Source organism: Podarcis filfolensis (assembly GCF_964270895.1).
Source record: "Podarcis filfolensis genome assembly, chromosome: 3".
In the NCBI taxonomy this organism is placed as follows: Eukaryota; Metazoa; Chordata; class Lepidosauria; order Squamata; family Lacertidae; genus Podarcis; species Podarcis filfolensis.
The window spans coordinates 68728766-68747079 of NC_139606.1; the positions used below are offsets into that span (position 1 = coordinate 68728766).

Here is an 18314-nt window from a genome sequence, read left to right on the forward strand (position 1 = left end):
TTGGGGAAAACAACAGTTAGAACAGAATTATTTTAACATGGTTCTTTTGCTTCTTCCCTTTCGTATATGTGGGCATGCACGCCTATGTGTATCTGTCCTACAGTCTCCCTTCACTCAGCGTGAAATGGGGAAAGCTGAAGAACAGTGTGGAGATATATATTTATTTCACTGCTTCAGTTTTATTCAGTAAGAAATCCTCTGACTAAATAACTGGGTCTCTGAAATTTTAGAGCAACATGTTATTTTAAAAGGCCATCTAGTGCTTTCTCCCGCAGTTAGTCTGGAACAAATGTCCCTCAGACTGGCAATTATTTATTCAGTGTATCGAGGAGCTATCATGGAGCAGAATCTATTTACCCAAGTAATAAACTGTCCTAATTATTAAATAATTATATTGTAACTATTATTGTAAATTTAACTAAATATGCCTGATTTTTAAAACAATTTTACCCCATTACCTTTTTTACTTTCTTACAGCAGACTTTTATATAATTGAAATGTTAGTATGCAACTTCTCTGGCTTAAATTCCTTAAGAAATTGAATTCCAATTCATCTCACTGCTTTGTATGCCTCCTATGGGTTTGGGTGTGTGTGTCCCATTTTGGTGGAGATTACAATTTCACCCAGGTGAACAGTATGCTGCCACCAATAATTGCCAGCAGAAAGCCCTGAAAGCTGACAGGGTGCTGGTGACTTTTGAACCACTGGATCTAAATCTCCATGGTTATTCAAAGGCCCTGATCCTTAGGCTTCTGGAGGTGGCATAACATAACAGCCTCCATTTCTAAACTCCGGCTTCCCTTCTGACAATAGAGACCGGCACAGGGAGAGGGGCCAGGGCCGAAGGGGGCCAACAATCAATCACAATCTACCAAAACCTTGCAGGGATCGACCAGTAGATCGCGATCAGTGTGTTGGACATCCCTGCTCTAGAACAGTGGTTTCCAATTAGTTAAGTATTGTGGACCTCCTGTTTTTCAAAAGCCAACCCACAGACCCCTACTTTTGAAAATTGTGATATCTCTACTGTAGTTTTTGTTACGCAAATGGTGCTGCGGATCCGCTGTAGACCCGCTGGTGTCCACAGACCACCAGTTGGGAACCACCACTCTAGGGGATATTTTGGGTGGGCTCTAGCAAGAAGAGGTCATATTGCACAAATGATGACATTCAGTTTCACTCAATAAGTTGTATCAAAGCCATTGAAATCATGACTAACTTGTATTTATTTCAGCAGATATATTCTTATTAAATCATAAGGTGACCCTGCAGTATCAGGCCATTGGCCCATCTAGTTGTACAATCATAGGGTTGGAAGGGACCCTGAGGATCATCTAGTCCAACCCACACCACCCCCCGCAAAATGCAGGAATATGCAGCTGTCCCATATGGGGATCGAACCTGCAACCTTGGTCTGGATATGAGCACACATGGATTTGCTTCTGGAATCATCTCTCTCCTGAAGGTCACTTGGTTCTCGTACACCTGTGATTCCCGGAAACTGGTATCATTGCTGATGTGGTTCATAGCCATTGATAGCCTTGTCCTCCATTTTGTCTAATCCTCTTATAAAAATGTAAATCAGTCTGAGATGATTGACTTGGATACCACTGAATTACTTTTTTTGTACCCTTCCTGTCATGATAACAATAGTGTTCTCATGATGGTTGTGCTTTACACTGCATGCTTATTGTGACTGTGAAAGAATTCTGTTTTGCCCTTGCTATGAAGTTTCCATGGAGTCAGCAGAAAATGCACTAAGTTTGCAGTCCTATGCACTCATACCTGGGAGAAAATGGAACTTCACTCAGTGGAACTTACCAGTCACAGGATTGGACTGTAAGAGCTTATTAAGTCCCTTGTGAAGTAAGTTTAGGGCATGATGCTTGCTGAGATGGAGTCCTCTTTCCTCTCACAGATTGGCCCTTGGAGCATGTGTATACTTCACAGCACACCAGCCATTAGACAGCAAGCTAGGCAGGGCTTTGGTGAAAAGAGGAAGAATTGGATGAGTCAAAAGGAGGTATGGGCAGGCCTCCTTTTCAGTGCAATATATTGTAGCGCATGCATGCTGAGGGGTGGCTGGAGGAAGATTGCCATTAGGTGTTCATTGAGCCCAATTCCTATCCTTTGCTGTGTGTGTAGCTGCACCCATAAGGAATCCTTTTTGCTACTATTTTACAAGATTTAGAATAAAGCAAACTAGTTTTTGAAGTGTCAATAATGTATTTCATCATAATTGGCAATCCAACACACTGTCAGTTTTCTGTGACAGTTTCTTAAATTTTGAAATAGTGCTTGTTATGATGTAATGCCTACAGTTAATATGACTAGGACCTGTTGACTTCAGTGCATTTAATGTTATTAAATATACCCATCTGTTAAGATGTTTCTGTTTTCTTGACTTTATTCCCATTTCTCATTAATAATGAATATGTTGATCATCTGATTGCAATTTATCTTCATATAGAAAATAGAACTGAATAATGGAACTATATTATCTCTTGATGATGATAACTGAGTTTATCACATTAGTAATTAAGGCTGCAATCCTAAATCCATTTACCTGGGAGTTTGTTCTGTTTAATTCACTAGGACTTACTTCTGAGCAGACATGGTTAGGATTGCATTGTAAGTACCAAAAGCCTTGGTTTCTGAACGTTTTGGAAGTAAACGGACTTCCGAAACAGATTCCGTTCGACTTCCAAGGTATGACGGTACTATCTACAACAGTAGGTAAGAACCCACCATGGAACTTGTGTGAGAAATACGAAAGAAAATTTTTATATCCTTATGCAAAGTAAATTGCCTGTAAATAGTAGCTTAAAATGTGTACCCTTCAGACCATATTTTTATTTGGGAGTTCTTCAAGTCTCAGCTGTCTTGTGTCATGCCTGCCAAACCTAATGGGGCTAAGTTTAGAATGTCTCCTTAGACACAGAGGCTCCAGGCCTTCCCCCCCATTACTGACAAGAAAGGTGGGAGTGCAGGAGTCTTCAGCCTGAGGAAGTGTCCTGACAGGCCCCATTAGCTATTTAGGTAGTTAGACTGGAGCGAAGAGTGAGGACAAAGGCTTCCATTGCAACAAGTCAATATGACTTCTGCATTTGTCTCCCAGTGTGCACGCTCTTTTGAATGTTTGCATTTAAAGACATTTCCATTATTTTATTCAACACTTATGTGCACCACACCTTCTTTTAACCCCTCGAGCATCTGCTTGTGACACCAGAAGGGACTTAACACTATATCAGCATGGGCTATATAGTTCATTATTTATACAAGGAGAGAAATGTTGGATCAGATGATGAGAACACTACATATTGCTTTTCCTAAGTAACATATGAAAGAATTGCTTCTGATTCAGGGAGTCTTATATATGTATTTATTCAGTAATTTTGTGTGTGTGTATGTACTGTACATAGATATTCTCATTCTCTCTCTCTCTCTCTCTCTATGTTTCAGAGCTGGTTGGAAGCAAATGCATGCTTAAAAACCAATATAAAAATTGAAAGAGGCAAAAGTAATTCTTTACACACTTAACTGCAAAGTCTTTTCCTCATATTTAATTGGTAGTATTTAAATATTGACCATAGTGGACTGTTTTTCATTTAACCCCATAAGTTAACTTGCAGTGCTTTTATATATTTGTTCACTTTTACATTAAAAATTGTTTCAAAAATACTACCTTTTTTCAGAGGCACGAGTATAGCACATGTCCCAGTTCCCTCTTTTCTTTCTAATACTTAGATTGTTACACACATCTTGTGAAAAATTGTTTAATTTTTATGGCTTGAGAAAGCAGACTATACTGGCTGTAAATTCAAAACATCTGCACTACGTTGTTGATGTAAATCGTTAAATCTGCAATTTTATGTGCACTTTGCTTTTTCCTAACAAATTAACACTTAAAATATTGAAGGGATATTTCATACCTCTATTTTCTTCATCATATATTAATGACTTAGACTGCAGTTTGATACATACCTCCCTAGAATCATCAAATTGGAAGGACACCAAAGGTCATCTAGTCCAACTCACTGTAATGCAGGAATCATAGCTAAAGCATCCCTGCCAGATGGTCATCTAACCTCTGTTTAAAAACCTCCAGTGATCGCTTATTAACCCAGTTCCCACCCTGAATTCAATTTTATCCCTTCCCCATCTTTACATCCTCCTCCTCCTCTGTACTTAACCAGCAGTAAAAGTACCTTTATACTCAGTTGGACTTCTTCTGGGTAGACTTGTATCAGATTTTTTTAGTTCATTCTAGATCTTCATCTCAAACCTATATTGTGTTCAGTCTCTGATTCACTTATACTTTAATGTCAAAATAATAGCATTTCTGATTATATGTGTCTTAGTGTTTGTAATTTAATTCAAATTTTACATTAGTTGTTTTTAAACTTTATTGGCAAATACAGTCTTTGTTTATTGTGGAACTCAAAATCTGAAATAATCTTACTATTCTTTCAGCCATATGTTTTAAGTAATGCACCTTTTACTTTGTTAAAAGTGAGCATGTTAAGACGTGGTTTCTAGTATTGAGCATGCATTGGTGGGAGTAAGGTCTAAATGAAATGATGGATTTGTAATGCTGTTCCAAACGCTACCCACCAAATTCAGGATATGGAGGTCTTTTTCCTACCTCATTTGCGGAGGTGTCTGGTGCTTATCTTCATAAAGTTATGATGAAGTGGCCAAGGCATGTACAGGTTCTTTTTAAAATTCCTGTGCCACTCTCTGGGCAATATGCAGCTTCCCTGACTTCTTGGGAAGCCTGCGGGAGCATGTTACGTTACAATGTCCTCCTATGGGACTTCCAGAAAGTATGTGAAGCTGGTAAGGTTATAGCAACTGAGAGAGGTGCGCTGGGAATACTCGGGGATCCAGTAGATACTTTCATGAGTACAAAGGAAGGGGTTTTCATCTATTGCCCCTTTTATTTTCTGTCTCCTTTATCCCCTACCTCCACAGTGGGTTGGGGGACCCTTTGGAAGAGTGAGGGAAACATTGCAGGGAGCTGCTAGAGAAAGGGGGAATTTGCAAAAGCCGGCCCATCCCACTGCCCATTCTGCTCCTGGAATGTGCCACTGAATCCAAGAGCCTTCTGCCAGCTGAGGGACACAATTGGATTAACATAACCAAATCTCAGGAAGAGTTAAAGAAGTGCCCCATATCTAAACATGTCTGCATTGCAAAGACTCCTCATAGCATCCTATTTCTTGTACTAATTGTGTCAGACCTTGGCAAATAACTTGGACAGAGGACTACCTGAAAGACTCAAGCACACCTGTTATTGTTCATGCCAGTAGAAGTAGAATATACCACAGTAACACGCATCCAAAATGTCAGCTACTGGTCCTAGTCTTCGTCAGAGTAGCTGAAAAAAGATTGGTTTGTTTTTATTTGGAATGTGTTGGTTAGAAATATACCCTTTAAATATTCTAGTGTTCCTCTCTCTCTAAGTGTAAATAAAATCATTTGGCACAGCAGAATGTGTAGTCTATCACAGTAGGTGTAGTATGTATTATCCAACTTTTTTCAGACAACATGTTTTATAGCTTTTGTCTTTTTATAAGTGTCTTTGCATTCTCAGTGAAGAAAAATGTCAAAGAATTAACCTCAAAGCAGTGGGTAGAAAGATCTGTGTAGATAGAGTAGAAACATAATTTTGAAGATAACTGCTTGCAGAAATCAACAGCAAGGACTCATTACATTTCACAAAAGTTTATATTCTGTGTTTTATATGTTTGGGACCAATAATAGAATTTGCTCTGTGGGGTTCCACAAGGTTCCACTCTTTCCCTGATGCAGTTTAACATCTCTATGGAAATGTTGGGAGAAGTAATCCAGGGAACTGACTGCAGTATCCTCAGTATGCAGATGAAACAACTCTGTCTTTCCATTCCATCTGAATCAGGAGGGACTGGTGACTTGAAGCAGCAATGGGTCAATAAACTTGAGACTGAATCCTGACAAGATATAGGTACTGATAGTGGGCAGTTGCAGGATTTGGGAATTGGGTAGGAGGTCTGTTCTGGAAGAAATTACATTCCCCCAGAAGGAGCATTCTGGGATGTTCCTTGAGCCAACCAACCAGACAGACCAAAACAAAAACCAAACAATACATCACATAGATGCATTAAAACCAAGAGAAAAAGAAAGTTTTAGTTTTCATTGTGGTAATTCTTCTAATACTGTACTTATAGGTGTCAGAATGCGATTCTGAATTGTTTTCTCCATCAAAAATCTTGCACTCTTTTAGACAGGATATTACTGGACAGTGTTTAATTTGTGATTTTGCAGATATATTTGGTTTGGGGTTTGTTGTTGTTGTGTTTTCGTGGTCAAGCATGTTTTAATTAATTAAAATGTGTACAGTGGTGCCTCGCAAGATGAAATTAATTCGTTCTGCGAGTCTTTTCGTCTTGCGATGTTTTTCGTCTTGCGAAGCACGGTCAGTCGCAACTGCACCTCTTCAAGCAGTTTTTTTTAAAAAAGGAAACAAACTCGCAAGACGTTTTCGTCTTGCGAAGCAAGCCCATAGGGAAAATCGTCTTGCGAAGCAACTCAAAAAACGACAAACTCTTTCGTCTTGCGAGTTTTTCGTCTTCCGAGGCATTCGTCTTGCGAGGTATCACTGTATACAGTGGTACCTCGGGTTAAGTACTTAATTCGTTCCGGAGGTCCGTTCTTAACCTGAAACCATTATTAACCTGAAGCACCACTTTAGCTAATGGGGCCTCCCACTGCTGCCACGCCGCCAGAGCATGATTTCTGTTCTCATCCTGAAGCAAAGTTCTTAACCCAAGGTACTATTTCTGGGTTAGCGGAGTCTGTAACCTGAAGTGTATGTAACCTGAAGTGTATGTAACCCGATGTACCACTGTACACCTGTTTATAATGAGTGTTATGCTAACATTTCACTGCAGTGTACAGCAGTATAATAAAACAGCACTCAAATTCATTAAAACAGTAACATTCAGTAAAATATATTGCTTATTATGTGGATATCTGAGGGCAGTATACAACAGTATAATAAATTACATTTCAAATAAAATTAAAATGCACACACACACACACCCGGCCCTGGGACTCCTCATAAGGAAGCTGTGCCTGGAGGAAGAACTGTGAGGGGAGAGACTTCGTCAACCACCTGTGTTGCTCCACCCTCTAGTCTGTGCTTCTCAGTTTGTATTGTATTATTTTATGTACTGTGGCTTGCTGTTGTTTTATTGATTATAGTTTAGAAATTATTTATTGTAACTGTTGAGTGGATTTGTGTTTAACTTTTATATGTTGATATTATTATTTTATACTTTTCTAATAATTGTTGAATGTTACATTTTGATGTAGGGACGCGGGTGGCGCTGTGGGTTAAACCTAGGACTTGCTGATCAGAAGGTTGGCGGTTCGAATCCCTGTGATGGGGTGAGCTCCCGTTGCTCGGTCCCTGCTCCTGCCAACCTAGCAGTTCAAAAGCACGTCAAAGTGCAAGTAGATAAATAGGTACCGCTCCGGCGGGAAGGTAAACGGTGTTTCCGTGTGCTGCTCTGGTTCGCCACATGACCCGGAAGCTGTACACCGGCTCCCTTGGCCAATAAAGCGAGATGAGTGCCACAACCCCAAAGTCAGTCACGACTGGACCTAATGGTCAGGGGTCCCTTTACCTTACTTTGTGATGTAGGTTGCTTAAAGTTTTGTTTTATTATCACATTTTTGTATTGCATTAGATTGTTATAAGATGTACATTTTTTGTTTCTTCAGCTTGTAAACCGCCTTGAGTATTGTAAGATAGAAAGACGGTATACAAATAAATTTTTTTTGATGATGATGAAATGCAGCAAATCTAAACTATTGGGCAGACAGTACAAAGATTCTTAGAGTCCCATAATGGCTGGTCAAGCAAAAGGCATGATAAACAAAAAAGTTTTCAACATGCACTGTAATTGCATTAATGCTTTTGGTTGAAAGTGTATTTGACAGCAACTGGCTTATTGCCAGCTGTTTGCCCCGTCACAAGCTTGACTATCTAAAATCTAGAGAAATGGAGTAGAGCTATCTCTTCAGAGAGTATGTTTCCTATTGCCTGTCTAATACTGTCTCTGGAAAACCTTGCATCCCAAATGCTTCCAGGGCATCTGAGACACTCTGCAATCTGAAAATATGCCTTTCTGCTCAATTTCACAGGTTCCCACATGTATTATATATTATGCAACTCTGAGCTTCTCCTACTTTCTAGTTTATAAATGTTTCTCTCTTTTTCTGCTCAGCTTTTTGTGTGCGTGCGTCAGTTTGCCAGGAAATGTCATACAATAGGAAACATGGAATACAAGAAGAGCCGCTGCTAGGAAAATTGGGGGGGGGGGAATATTGATTATTCAGTACCTCCTAACCTTTAAATTCCACATTTTTTCACCTTCCATATCATTTTTTATACGTCGGTTCTTGTTACAGGAGTGAACAAGCTTAACAGTAAAAGACACATGCATGCAGACAATGCCAACATGCATTAAAATATGTGTTCCACTAGTGTGTTTTCTGCTGGGTGTCTTTAAAAAGGGGGTGGGTCTAGGAAACAGAAGGATAGCACAAGGGCTTTGCTTACTGTTTCATGAGGCTTTTAGAATGGATTCCCATCTGTTAGGCCTGTGCGCTGATAAAGCTTGCAACAGCTGGCCTGGCTCTCTGCTAATCCATCCACTCCATCTACAGATCAGAAGGTGGCCTGTTTCTTCTCAGAGGCCCCTGGACCTTAGAGACTAGCCTGAGCCCCTCAGTGTTCCCAATGGATCTACAAACAAGTATAATTATATGACACAAGTGCTAGTAACTTGAGCATGTTGAGGATGACAATTGTATAGTATGGAACGTTGATTCAGTAACCTCATCCTGGAACCAGTGTCCCCCTCCCCCCTTTAAACAGGATACTAGCTATAGCTAAAATATACATCTAATGTCTGACATTGAAATGGGGAAACAAACTGACTTGGAAGCATTTGTATGACATCTGCATGCTTATGTATTTTGTGTCACATATTTGTTTCCATTGTTCCTCCTAACAACTCTTTCTTCAAATCCCGTATTTTGGAAAAGTTCCCATTACTTCACTGGAAGTTAAAATATTGCATCCTAGAAGCCCTTAAATTGATTACTTTAATGTATACATGGGACTGCCTTTGAAAAGCCTTCAAAATTTCAACTAGTTCAAAACATTACATTCACACTATTGTCAGGGGCTTTTAAAGGATCTTTTGTGGCCAGAGTTTATACCTGGGCACAACACAAAGTGTTGCTTTTTACCTTTAATCCTGAAATGGTCTACAATCAGAATATCTGAACAGGAAACTTCCACCATATGAATCTGCTATTCAGAGTTGTTGTCTGATATCTAGTGCTTTATTCTGATTGTTTTGATGTTTTTATTAATTGTTGTTTAGCACTCTTAAGTGTCTTTTATGAAAGGCAATATACGAATATTTTAGATTAGTTTTATTAGATTTTTTTTTAATTAGGGAAACTGTAAAATAATCATTTCACTTGTTCTTAAGTGAAGATATTTAGTTCTTGTAAACCAGTATTTTTAACTTCACACTCCCTCCACAGCCTCTGAATGCTTTTTGCAAATACAGGTATACGGAACACGTTGTTCCGAGTACCTCTTGTCTCTGTCACTAGCAGATCAAAAATAGATTCTCGTGTTTTATATTAATTGATAAAGAACTGTGTTCATATAGTTTAATTTTCAAAACCTAGAACTATGAAAGTAAAAAATAAAGAGCTAGGCAGGCATGTAAATAAATGTGTGATAATCATTGCAACATGTAACTTTGCATCATATTTTAGTGCTGATCTGCTGCCATTCTTTACTTACCCTTCAAGAGTATGTTTTTCAAAACAAAGATTGGTTTTCCTTTCTGAAATGTTAGAATGGCTAAAATGAAGCCCAGTGCAGTGTTGCTTAAAATAGAGATAAAAGGGGTTATGCAGCGTATCATTGTCATGTAAAGTTATAGTTCTACTGGGAGATGTTTTTTGTAAGTCTTGGTCCTAAGAAGGATTATTTTATTTTATTTTTTTACAAAGTGAATTAGTAAAATGTATTTAGTTTGGGGAAGGATCTATTTAATCACCAGCTTTGATCGCATTACATGAAAGTAACTTCATATTTCGTATAGTTTTATAATTAAGGTGTATAACAGCTGCAAATATTGAGCACTGTTTACAATTTACAACATTTCAAATATTAAAATAGTATATTTATTTACCTGGTTCCTTGTACTCATAGAGTATGTCCAACAGCGCTCATACAAATTGCTATCAGCACAAGTCTCCCTGTGCCCATTCTGTCATTCCCTCCTTCTCAAGTCCTTCTGTCTTTGAAGATGAGATTGGAAAAGAACCAGCAAATTTGGCAGTGTATTTTGGTGGGCTGCCATGTCAAGAATTTTGAATTTCATGCACTCAGCAGGGTACAGTGCACTCTATGACATATAATCCCAGAATATGTTAACTTTGAGCAAAATGTACTGTTTAACATATGCATGCTTTTTACATTTAGTAAACCCTTTCTTTCACTTCTTCTGACATTATTTCAGTTCAAGATTCCCCCACCTCCCGGCCCCGTGATGCCTCAAACAGGATAGATGTGTATGCTAAACCCAGGTCAGATTGAATGGAATCAAAAATATCATTTATTGGCAACAATTTTCTCATCTGACAGAGGTCAGAGATGACAGAAGTTTATACAGAGGTAGCCTCAATGCCAATGAAAAGAGATTCCTTACACACTGCAGTTTCTGATGCTTTCTAGTCATTTTTTTAACTACTACTACTATGTAAAAAGTGTCCTATTTTCAGGATGCCAACATATTGCCTTCCTAGGCTGCCTTGCCACTTAGCCCCTAAAAGTATTTTAAAACAAACATGTGTTTAATGAATATGAAAATAGTAAAACCACAATAAAGGAGCTAAGTCTTTGGCTCAAACAAGTGCACAAGGTGATCTGCTTAAAAAAAATATTTAGCCACCTGGGTGCCAGGTCAGTCTTCTGACATATTCAAAATCTGTTTTAAGGAAACACTGGGATTGTTATTCCCCCTTGCCATCAGTTGTGACTGGGGGTGACTGATAAGCCTAAGCCACTGGAAGGCATTCCTGTTTGGGGATTGCTCTTCAATGGTCTGCAATTTTGCTTCTAGAATGATTGTGAATCGGTGGCAATAGAACAGGGCAAGATCTGAGCAAAAGCTTCTGCAGACCAAACAAATGTAGAAACAAGGAAGAAAATGGGCACATTTTCCATGATCGAGATGAAGACTCCTCTAAACTGAGTTTCAAGACCATGCATAAAACTCGATTGCCTGGTCTGATGGTGTAAACTAATATATGCATGCTGACTTGTAGCTTCAGTGAAAGGGCTATTTACATCCCTTCACTGTAACTGAGTTTCTGCTTTGCTCTACCACGGCTATTTGTATGTTGTGTTCTTGCTGAGGAACTGCAGCATGTAGTCCTGTAGATACAGCAAAGCATTTGACTGGAACTCATAGAGGAGAGAGCTATCAATGGCTGCTAACCACGATGGCTGTGCTTTACCTCCACAGCTCAAGGCAGCTATGCTCCCGAATACAGTCGTACCTTGGTTTTTGAACAGCTTAGTTCCCAAACGTTTTGGGTCCTGAACGCTGCAAACCCGGAAGTGACTGTTCCGGTTTGTGAACTATTTTTGGATGCCGAACGTCCAACAGGGCTTCCGTGGCTTCTGATTGGCTGCAGGAGCTTCCAAGGGAGGGGCTAATTGTGATGGTGCTGGGAGAGGCTCTTTGTTTGTTTGCTTGTTTGTTTGCTTGTTTTCCTCCTCCTTGGCCCCAGAAGCTATTTGTCCTGCAAGGGGAAAACATACAGAGGTACCCACTAATTCATCCTTGGAAATGATGCAGAATAATTTGTTGCTAACTAGATTTATGTATGCTGTTCCTATGAGGAAATCACTTCATTGGGAATCCTAGGTTTTTTCCATAATATCAGTTTTCACCTTGATACGCATTTGAAGTTAGTGATACCTCCCTCTCTTTCTAGTTTTATTATAAAACTGAAACTATTAAAGATTAACCACATATCTTAGTATTATGTTATTGTATTAATAGAAAATGTGGAAGAGTATTATCTTCTGTGATTCAAAAATGTGCACTAAGTCCACCAGTGCCAGCCTGGTATCCCTTGTGTTCCTGCAAATGTTGCTTAAATATTGTTTTAAAATCTTTTATCTCGTTAACTTGTTATACAGTATTGCTGTAGCCCAAGTTTTTAAACAGCATTAAACCTAACTGAAGGTTTTGTTTTGTGTGCCAATATACTTCAGTGCATCTTTCACTGACAGCTAAAATGTAATTAATAACTTCTTAAATGCCATATTCCCATCCCAGCCGCTTCCAGTTCTGTTTGCTTAAAACTGTCTGGCCATGTTCTCAGCCTTTGTTCATGCTCCCTTAAGTGAGAATGTCATGCTTCCTTTTTAACTGAACTTGTGGAACTGGTCAAACTAGATTGACATAGATGTGTAAGATTACATTTGCTATTCCTTTAGCTTTGTAGACAAAATGCAGCCCTAATGATGCCTCTGTCTGGTTCAGGGTACATTAAAGCATGCGCTTTCCTGTAGGATAAATGATGTGGAAATCTAATTCACCTTGATGCGTCCTTTCTGTCTATTTCTTACATCCCTGTGCTGTGTCCCCCCCTTTCCTCCTCCCTCCTTTGAAAGTTGTAGAGAAAAGTTCAAAGCAACAAAGTTCTCTCTTCAGGCATGTGGAGTGAATAAGGAATGATATGATAGGGAATGAGGGGAAAACATACTCTGGCAGTCTGCTGCACTCAGAATGTTGAGTTGTTCATCAAACAGCTGTGGGTAGTGAATGGCTCAGTTTTGAGTGGACTAAAGGAGCAAATAGACATCGTGTTTATATTTCGAAGGGTATCCTAAAACTAGCCTTCTTTTTCAAGTTTTTTGGGATTATATAAGCTTTTTGTTGTCGTTAATGGTGCTTTCCTAGCTTTCCTTAAGAGAGTGAAGGTCAGTGTTATAACCAGGCTGTTCTCTTTAGGTAATAAAAATTTAAGAGATTTTAAAAGTAGAACACATTGCCTACATAGAGTAATCAGTGATGCACATTCTTCTAATTTGTGTGTCTTAGTTCCACATATATTTTGTTGTTGTTTAGTCGTTTAGTCATGTCCAACATATATTTTAGTGTGCTTTATATCAGTATTTGAATAACCATAAGGGGCAGGGTGGGTTGGAAATTATAAAATCTCAGTGAATAAATAAGTCATGGAATAAATAACTTACACCATTTTTAAAAATATGAATAGATACAGATTTAGCATGGCCCACTCCATCATCTCAGTTGGAACTCCTTCGTTTCACCTGGTTCTTAAACATTTTACTTGTTTTTTGTTTCCTCTCTATCTTTCCCCCCTTTTTTGTGGGCAGAGACTGTATTGTTTTAAAATATTTGTTCAGCTCCTAGATAATTTAAATAAATAAATGAGTTTAAATGGGCAAAGAGGTGCAGTGAATCTCCATACAGGCGAGATGAGAGGAGTGCTACATCCTGTATTCAGCTGCCTAAGACCATGTAGTGTGTAGTAACTCCCCTTTCTCTACAGGGTTCCTCATCAGAGAAGGCTAGACTACCCCAGGAGGAATATAGTAAATGGCAGATGAAAAACTATGGGTTATATGCAATGTCCCACACCTGGAGTTCCATATGTGCAGCTGGACTTCCCTTTCTTCTGCTCTCCCCATGTGCCCCAAAATATGCTCTCTGCCTTCCAGAGCAGATTTTGAGGGTGCATAGGGGGCTGCAGGGAGATGAGCAGGAAGGGGATGTTTTGTTATGCAGGTAGTTGTTGTTTTTTAAATGGTTTGTAAAAGATTTAGATTTGTAATCCTAAACTCACGAGTAAAGTCTATAGAATGCGTAACTTACTCTTAAGTAACTTGCTTTAGATGTGAATTGCAAATGTGGATTTTCCATCTACAGTGGGTGAAGGGGTTATGAACTGGGCATCCCAGACTGTAAGTCTGGAGCTGAGAACCCAAATGACTGTACTTCGAATCTTCTGTGCCATTTTCCCCACCTTATTCCAAGCTAAGGTGTTGGATCTACATTCATGGTGATTCCCCTGGGCACCACTAAATTTACTTTCAGGTAATTTTTTACTTAGGTAAAGAAGTGGATGGGTGTATTAAGTCAGTACTGTACTAACATTTCTCCACTCATTTTTATTTAAACATTTCAATTTATTTTAACTAATTTCTGTTGAAATCCTAAAAATCACCAAGGGAACCAAATTAATACTGGGAACCAGAATATCTGTAAAATGAATAGGAGATGAATTTAGCTTGAAGGTTTAAACATCCCTTTTATTAACATCCATATTACATGTAGCAATGTGGGAAACGTGAACAATTTGGGAAACGTGAACAATTTTGACTGCATACTTTCACATGGAGAGACAGTCTTTTCCCTTTTGCCAATCCATTTTACCATTGAAGCATCTGACTTAAAGGAGGTTAGCTGAATGTCTCAGTGTGGTGACTTTAAACGGTCTTTGTATGAGTACTTTGAACAGTGCTAATAACAATGGTTTCTGGCAATTGCAAAATGGGATCTGACCAATTTTAGTAAAATAGTGGCACTGGACCCACAGAGCTTATTTTTGAAATAGTGTTTCAGTTTGAACTGAGTTAAAGCAATCATTTTAAAGAAACAGTTTTTCACCTCACTGTAAATGATAGACAGCTACTAGACGAGGTAATGATCTGTCTTCATGTTTGATGCCTCCTTTTATCAGTCCAAGGTTTTTCACTGAGTCAGATCTATTGATTAGCATTAGTCTACTTTCCAGGAAACTCGTTTTGCATTGAATGTCACACCCTAAGTATACTAAATATATGCCAAGAGAGTGCTTGAACTCTGTTGAACGCTGCCTGGTAAATTATATGTTTGCAGAGTGTTTTTAGTAAGTGTAATAGGTATGAGCCCCTCAAGTGTTAACTGAGGTCATCTTTCCCTTGTAGCAGTGTGGAGAATATGATGGATCAAATAGAAGACAGGCACTGTACATTTACCAGTATTTTCTAGGATGCAGGTAATGGCGTGCATGTGATATATCTAGTGGCACATAGTAATAACTTGTGGAAGAAATATAATTTCTGCTCCAAATCAGCCAACGTAATTTACTTAGAAAATTTAAATGAGGGTGAAAAATAAAGAAAGCTTGCTTCATTTGTCACAAATCAAGTATGTCAGTTCAGAAACCCTGGAAAGTTGGGTGTTCTCTGGGTGTATTTTTACAAACCTCTCTTTGTTTTGAGGCAGTGTTTGATGGGGTTCAGGTGCTACTCTTTAAATAAACTTGGGTCACTTCTAAAGCAGAAGGTGAAGTGCAATGCTTTTGAGTAATTATGTTAATTATACTGATGGGGGCTAGATAGGAATTAATTGAGACCTTGGGGAGAAGAGAGGAAGACTGGACTTATATTCTATGACTGTGGTTGCCTATTGGTTGAGGGTTTTTAAATTTATAATAAAGGCATTTTAAAAAATAACTTGAATGGTGGGAGAATTGACTTATCCCCCAAAGTGCAATTGTTAAGGAATCTTGAATTAAATCAAAACTCTTTTATTATATTCTTTTGTTTAGATGATAATGTGCACATTTGATTCAAAATACGCCCTTGTGCTCCTTTTTCTGAGGGGCCCCTGGACTCTGCCCGAAAGTCCTGCTCTGTTGGCATCATTGATTAGGAACACAATCAATATATATTATTAATGCCATTCACTGTGCATTTTCCCACGGAATTCTATCCATTTCAATAAGAATGGCATAGGAGTGCTTCCTCCTTAGATTGTTAGTCCCTTGGTTTTCATTAGCTATAGTCTGGAGACTTTGGCATTTGATCATGACTTTTGCATTGTTGGTCTCTTTCTCTGTTTGTCACTCCCACTTAAGGGCTTAGAATGAAATTTTGAATCAGATGAAGAAAACAATCACTATTCCTAAAAATTCTAATTCTATTTAGGTCAAACAATCACCCACTTTCCCATTTTCCCATAAGCAATGTACTGGTTACATCCTTCTTTGTACTCATTCACTTTTGCTATGATTTCATAGAATCATAGAATTGGAGGGGTCACCTAGTCCAACTCCCTGAAATGCAGGAATTTCAACTAAAGCCTCCATGACAGATGGCTATCCAACCTCTGCTTAAAAACATTCAGTGAGGAGAGTCCACCAACTTCTGAGGGTGTCCATTCCACTGTTTAACAGCTCTTACAGTCAAAAAGTTCTTCCTGATGTTTAATTAGAATCTCCTTTATTGTAACTTGAATCCATTGGTTTGGGTCCTAGCCTCTGGAGCAGGAGCAGGCGAAGACAAGCTTGTGGTCTACTAGGACCCCTAGACCCTTTTCACGTGTACTACTGGTAAGCCAGGTGTCTCCCATCTTATATTTTTGCAGCTGGTTATTCCTGCCTAAGTATAGAACCTTACATCTCCAATCTGTTATCGTCATCTTGAATCCAGATTCTGTCTTCTGTGGTATTAGCTACCCATTCTAATTTGGTGTCATCTGCATATTTGATGAGCTTCCTCTCATCAACTGAGGGCTTCTAGAGTGGTTTTACTGTGCAAACTAGCCTCCAAACAGAAGAACTGTAGAGTGGGAAAAGATAATTATATTGTATTTTGAATGTTATCTCATTCTAAGGAGAGAGGGAGTTTTTGTATTATCTATAGTTTATATACATTTATATCATAAAGGTGTTGTGCAATTTTAACTATAATTTCCGCTATGGTAGATGGCATTTTTCCACATGCTACTGATTAGAAATACTCCAAATACTCTCATGCGTGCTGACTGCTTTTCTTTGCTCATATCAGTGCTATATAATATAATCAGATGCTGACTTCTTCTCAGGTGAGTGTACCAGTTTGATTATGTATGCTAAATGAAGGACAAGAAGAGGGATAGTGTTTCTTCTGCTCTCTTATCTGAAAACCCTGGCATTAACTTGGTAGAATAAAAACGATATCATGTGGGAGGCTCCTGGAGCGATTTTACTGTGTAAGCACTAGCCTCCAAACAGAAGAACTGGAGAAGGGGAAAAGGGAATACAAAGCAGAAATGTAAAACCCACAGAAATAGGAAGAGATTTCACAAATTCCATTCCTGCTTTCTTTTTAAAAAGCCATTTATATATCCTGCACTTAACAAATGTGGAAATTTCTACTTTGTTCTCTTACCTGTCAGTTGAAATTTCGCTAAATACTTGCAGTAGGGTTGTGTCGGCATAAAACTCCCTGAATGTCTTTAAGGTACTGCACTGAAAAATTCACCCCTTGCCATGCCACTTCTCTACCAATCCTGATCTTCACAAGACCTTTCTGGCAATGGTGCAGGTGCCATGATAGCACAAGGACAGCCCTGCTCTATGAAACCCAAGACCCAGCTAGTCCCGCAGTGTGATCTTAACAGTGGCCGACCCAATGCCTACAGGAAGCACACAATCAGGACACGAGTGCAGTAACACTTTCCCACTCATGTTCCCTAGCAACTGATACTCAGAAGCCATTATTGCTAGTAGGTATTGATAGCCTTATCTTCCATGAATTTGCCTAACCCATTTTTAAAGCCATCTAGGTTGGCAGCTATCACGTGGGCACCAGGTGCCTGGCTCTCAGTATAGTTATAGAACAACAATTTATGGTGCTCTGTGGCCAATCCTAATGCTTACTTGTCTGTAGAGAAGCTCAAAAGATCAGTCCATTAAATAATCTGTAAAAATGTCTTAAACCTTAAAAAATATATAAGATAATACTGTTTGACTTGTTAAACTAATTGTAACATTGTATTCTTTCTTGTTATGCTTCGTGCATTATTGTTGCAAACAAGAGTTCTTCCTCTAGTTTTCACAGAACAAAGTCTTAATATTAAATATAATGAGTAATAGTTCTCATTAACTGTGATATAAAACATTACGTTCTCAGATCTCTGGTCCACGTACTCTTCTGTTCTTTCTTCAAAATGAAGATGAACACATCTAACCAATGAAGGTTTTTACTCCTTGGTAGAGAGGTCCACAACAGTGTCACAATACACAAGAACCTTATAAATTGTGACTTGTCAACAGAAGGATTGAGTACATGTAACTATAGTCCAGATGCGCTAACAAGGATTGCAGCCACATCAAATAATGTGCTTTTTTGCATATTCATATATGGGCCTCCAAATGTGTAGAT

The 18314-nt window shown here is 38.7% G+C and overlaps 1 protein-coding gene and 1 long non-coding RNA gene across 20 annotated transcripts in view; both read left to right on the plus strand.

Annotated features, from left to right (window-relative positions):
- Window positions 1-18314, plus strand: part of ARID1B (AT-rich interaction domain 1B) — a 351760-nt gene that overhangs the window by 135176 nt on the left and 198270 nt on the right. The gene's annotated exons all lie outside the window — the stretch shown is intronic.
- Window positions 4471-7827, plus strand: LOC310760103. The gene is made up of 2 exons (XR_014546775.1): window positions 4471-6384; window positions 6652-7827. It is a non-coding gene; the product is annotated as an uncharacterized lncRNA (long non-coding RNA).